General features: G+C 47.6%; 1 long non-coding RNA gene across 1 annotated transcript in view; it reads left to right on the forward strand.

The window, feature by feature from the left end:
- The first annotated feature begins 3,361 nt into the window (after positions 1-3,361).
- The window catches only part of LOC311261475, a 4,149-nt gene continuing 2,707 nt past the window's right edge, over positions 3,362-4,803 (forward strand). The window contains exon 1 of the long non-coding RNA XR_014623151.1: positions 3,362-4,803. This exon is cut by the window's right edge and continues 1,053 nt beyond it. This is a non-coding gene — a long non-coding RNA (uncharacterized lncRNA).

The following is a 4,803-nucleotide window of genomic DNA, read 5'->3' on the forward strand; positions in this document are numbered from 1 at the left end:
AGACGACGAGAGTCTGTGGAGAGGAAGACGATGAGAGGAAGACAACAAGAGGAAGACGACGAGAGTCTGCGGAGCGGAAGACAACAAGAGGAAGACGACGGGAGTCTGCGGAGAGGAAGACAACAAGAGGAAGACGACGGAAGTCTGCGGCGCGGAAGACAACAAGAGGAAGATGACGGGAGTCTGCGGAGCGGAAGACGACGAGAGGAAGACAACAAGAGAAAGACGACAAGAGTCTGTGGAGAGGAAGACAACAAGAGGAAGATGTTGAGAGTCTGTGGAGAGGAAGACGACAAGAGGAAGACGATGGGAGTCTGCAGAGAGGAAGACGACGAGAGTCTGCGAAGAGGAAGACGGCGAGAGTCTGCTGAGAGGAAGACGACAAGAGGAAGACGATGGGAGTCTGCAGAGAGGAAGACGATGAGAGTCTCCGGAGAGGAAGACGATGAGAGTCTGCGGAGAGGAAGACGATGAGAGTCTGCGGAAAGGAAGACAACAAGAGGAAGATGTTGAGAGTCTGTGGAGAGGGAGATGACAAGAGGAAGACGACGAGAGTCTGCAGAGAGGAAGACGATGAGAGTCTGCGGAGAGGAAGACGACAAGAGGAAGACGACAAGAGGAAGACGACGAGAGTCTGCAGAGAGGAAGACAATGAGAGTCTGCGGAGAGGAAGACGACAAGAGGAAGACGACAAGAGGAAGACGACGAGAGTCTGCGGAGAGGAAGACAACAAGAGGAAGACGACAAGAGGAAGACGACGAGAGTCTGCAGAGAGGAAGACGACAAGAGTCTGCAGAGAGGAAGACGATGAGAGTCTGCGGAGAGGAAGACGATGAGAGTCTGCGGAGAGGAAGACGACAAGAGGAAGATGTTGAGAGTCTGTGGAGAGGAAGACGACAAGAGGAAGATGTTGAGAGTCTGCGGAGAGGAAGACGACAAGAGGAAGACGACAAGAGGAAGACGACGAGAGTCTGCGGAGAGGAAGACGACAAGAGTCTGCAGACAGGAAGACGATGAGAGTCTGCGGAGAGGAAGACGACAAGAGTCTGCAGAGAGGAAGACGACAAGAGTCTGCAGAGAGGAAGACGACGAGAGTCTGCGGAGAGGAAGACGACGAGAGTCTGCAGAGAGGAAGACGACGAGAGTCTGCGGAGAGGAAGACGACAAGAGTCTGCAGAGAGGAAGACGACGAGAGTCTGCAGAGAGGAAGACGATGAGAGTCTGCGGAGAGGAAGACGACAAGAGGAAGATGTTGAGAGTCTGCGGAGGGGAAGACGACAAGAGGAAGATGTTGAGAGTCTGTGGAGAGGAAGACGATGAGAGTCTGCAGAGAGGAAGACGATGAGAGTCTGTGGAGAGGAAGACGACGAGGAAGACGATGAGAGTCTGCGGAGAGGAAGACGATGAGAGTCTGCGGAGAGGAAGACGACAAGAGTCTGCAGAGAGGAAGACGATGAGAGTCTGCGGAGAGGAAGACGACAAGAGGAAGATGCTGAGAGTCTGTGGAGAGGAAGACGACAAGAGGAAGATGTTGAGAGTCTGCGGAGAGGAAGACGACAAGAGGAAGATGTTGAGAGTCTGTGGAGAGGAAGACGATGAGAGTCTGTGGAGAGGAAGACGACAAGAGGAAGACGATGAGAGTCTGCGGAGAGGAAGACGACAAGAGGAAGATGTTGAGAGTCTGCGGAGAGGAAGACGACAAGAGGAAGACGATGAGAGTCTGCGGAGAGGAAGACGACAAGAGGAAGACAATGAGAGTCTGCGGAGAGGAAGACAACAAGAGGAAGACAATGAGAGTCTGCGGAGAGGAAGACGACAAGAGGAAGATGTTGAGAGTCTGCGGAGAGGAATATAATCCTCAACATAATGTGCTCATTGTGTTAAGTGTTGAGTTGAGGAGGAGGAATAGAATGAGGTCGAGGAGCAGAAGGAAGAGGAGGAGCAGGAGGAGGGGGAGCAGAAGGAGGAGCAAAAGCAGGAGGAGGAACCGGAGTAGCAGCAGAAGGAAGAGCAGGAGGAGGAGGAGGAGCAGGAGGAGGAGGAACAGAATGAGGAGGAGGAACAGAATTAGGAGGAACAGGAGGAGGAGCAGAAGGAGGAGCAAAAGCAGGAGGAGGAACCGGAGTAGCAGCAGAAGGAAGAGCAGGAGGAGGAGGAACAGAATGAGGAGGAGGAACAGAATTAGGAGGAACAGGAGGAGGAGCAGGAGAAGGAACAGAAGCAGGAGGAGGAACAGGAGGAGGAGCAGAAGGAAGAGGACAGGGAGGTGGAGCAGGAGGAGGAGGAACAGAAGGAGGAGAAGGAACAGAAGCAAGAGGAGGAGCAGAAGCAGGAAGATAAGCAGCAGGAAGAGGGGGGAGCAGGAGGAGGAGGAGGATGAGGAGGGTGAGGAGAAGCAGAAGGAGGAGCAGAAGGAGGAGCAGGAGGAGGACCAGAAGCAGGAGGAAGAGTATAAGGAGGAGGCGCACAAGAATGTGGAGGAGCAGAAGGCAGTGAAGGAGCAGGAGGAGGAGGAGGAGGAGGAGCAGAAGCAGGAGGAGGAGGAGGAGGAGATGGAGCAGGAGGAGGCGGCGCAGAAGCAGGAGCAGAAGGAAGAAGAGGGGCAGAAGCAGGAGGAGCAGCAGCAGGAGGATGAGGAGCAGGAGAGAAAAGCAAGAAAACACAACACTCAAAATAAACAAAGTCTGAAAGTCTGAACCCTAACCCTAACGTAAACAAACATAAAGTCTGAACGTAAACAAACGTGAAGTCTGAACGTAAACAAACGTAAAGTCTGAACGTAAACAAACGTAAAGTCTGAATGTAAACAAACGCGAAGTCTGAACGTAAACAAACGTAAAGTCTGAACGTAAACAAACGCGAAGTCTGAACGTAAACAAACGTAAAGTCTGAACGTAAACAAACGTGAAGTCTGAACGTAAACAAACGTAAAGTCTGAACGTAAACAAGCGCAAAGTCTGAACGTAAACAAACGTAAAGTCTGAACGTAAACAAACGCAAAGTCTGAACATAAACAAACGTAAAGTCTGAACGTAAACAAACGTAAAGTCTGAATGTAAACAAACGTAAAGTCTGAACGTAAACAAACGCAAAGTCTGAATGTAAACAAACGTAAAGTCTGAATGTAAACAAACATAAAGTATGAACGTAAACTAACAAAGTCTGAACGTAAACAAGCGCAAAGTCTGAACGTAAACAAACGTAAAGTCTGAACGTAAACAAACGCAAAGTCTGAACATAAACAAACGTAAAGTCTGAACGTAAACAAACGTAAAGTATGAACGTAAACAAACGTAAAGTCTGAACGTAAACAAACGTAAAGTCTGAACGTAAACAAACGTAAAGTCTGAACGTAAACAAACGTGAAGTCTGAACGCAAACAAACGTAAAGTCTGAACGTAAACAAGCGCAAAGTCTGAACGTAAACAAACGTAAAGTCTGAACGTAAACAAACGCAAAGTCTGAACGTAAACAAACGTAAAGTCTGAACGTAAACAAACGTAAAGTATGAACGTAAACAAACGTAAAGTCTGAACGTAAACAAACGTAAAGTCTGAACGTAAACAAACGTGAAGTCTGAACGTAAACAAACGTAAAGTCTGAACGTAAACAAACTTAAAGTCTGAATGTAAACAAACGTAAAGTCTGAACGTAAACAAACGCAAAGTCTGAATGTAAACAAACGTAAAGTCTGAATGTAAACAAACATAAAGTATGAACGTAAACTAACAAAGTCTGAACGTAAACAATCGTAAAGTTTGAAATGTTGTTCGTGGTGCTTGTTGGAGAATCTGCTCAGTTTTTCGTCTCTCTTCTCAAACCTGCGCACAAAGTCTGAACATCATAAAACATCACGTCCAAGATGTTCGTACGATTATCGTGGCAGAGGGAATGATGCAGCACCAACCGCCATCACCATCACGTGATCTCCGTCACATGATGTCATTGGGCAGTAGATGTAAACTATTGATGCTGTGGTTCAACAACTTGCAGCAGTAACATTTAAACTTTACGGTCAAGACAGTTTCTCCTCCTGAGGGAGAACAGGAGGTGACACTTGAAGCTTCTGTCAACAGTAGCATGCTAGCTAGCATTAGCCTGGAGGACAACAGCTTTTAATATTGGACCATCAGCTGCTTGCAGACTACTGATGAAATATGAAACACGTCTGATCTTCTGATATTCTCCAGGTTTCTCCTCCGATCGTCGGTCGGGGTGATTCGGGGTGAATCAGCCTGAAGCTGTCGTGTGATCCCATCTTTACTCAGACCGAGCCGTAGATCAGATTTCAGATTTCCTGACAGGCTCAGTTACCGTCAGTGAGATCTGTGCCTGTCTGAACCGGTGTTATCTTCCATGACTCGCTTCACTTCTTCGTCTCTTCATCTAGTTCCTCTGTAATCCTGACAGGCAGGTTCATGTCAGTCCATCCTGAGCCTCCTCATCGCTCATCAGCTCATTACACATCGCTGTCATTAAAGAATTCACTGCTTCAACAACAGAAAGATGCTATTTTTAGAGATCCTTTTATTCTGTTGAGGCAAAAGACAGAAGTTTCAGTCTCAGACATCGTCTCAAGCTGTTTCATTGCTGTCCCGTCTCATGTGTGTCTTCAAGTTAATCACTTGTCTTACACAATTAATAAACTCCAGCTTCAAGAAAATAAAAATAAGAAGAGGTATCCCATCATGCACGTGCAGTGTGTTTCTGTCTGAAGAGTATTTATGGACTGGTAGTGTGAGAGAGCATGTCAGCCTGGAGGGGACAGTTGGACAGTTGGACAGTCTTCAGTCTTCAACTTGT

Source organism: Pagrus pagrus, assembly GCF_965226575.1.
Source record: "Pagrus pagrus genome assembly, chromosome: 1".
NCBI lineage: Eukaryota > Metazoa > Chordata > Actinopteri > Spariformes > Sparidae > Pagrus > Pagrus pagrus.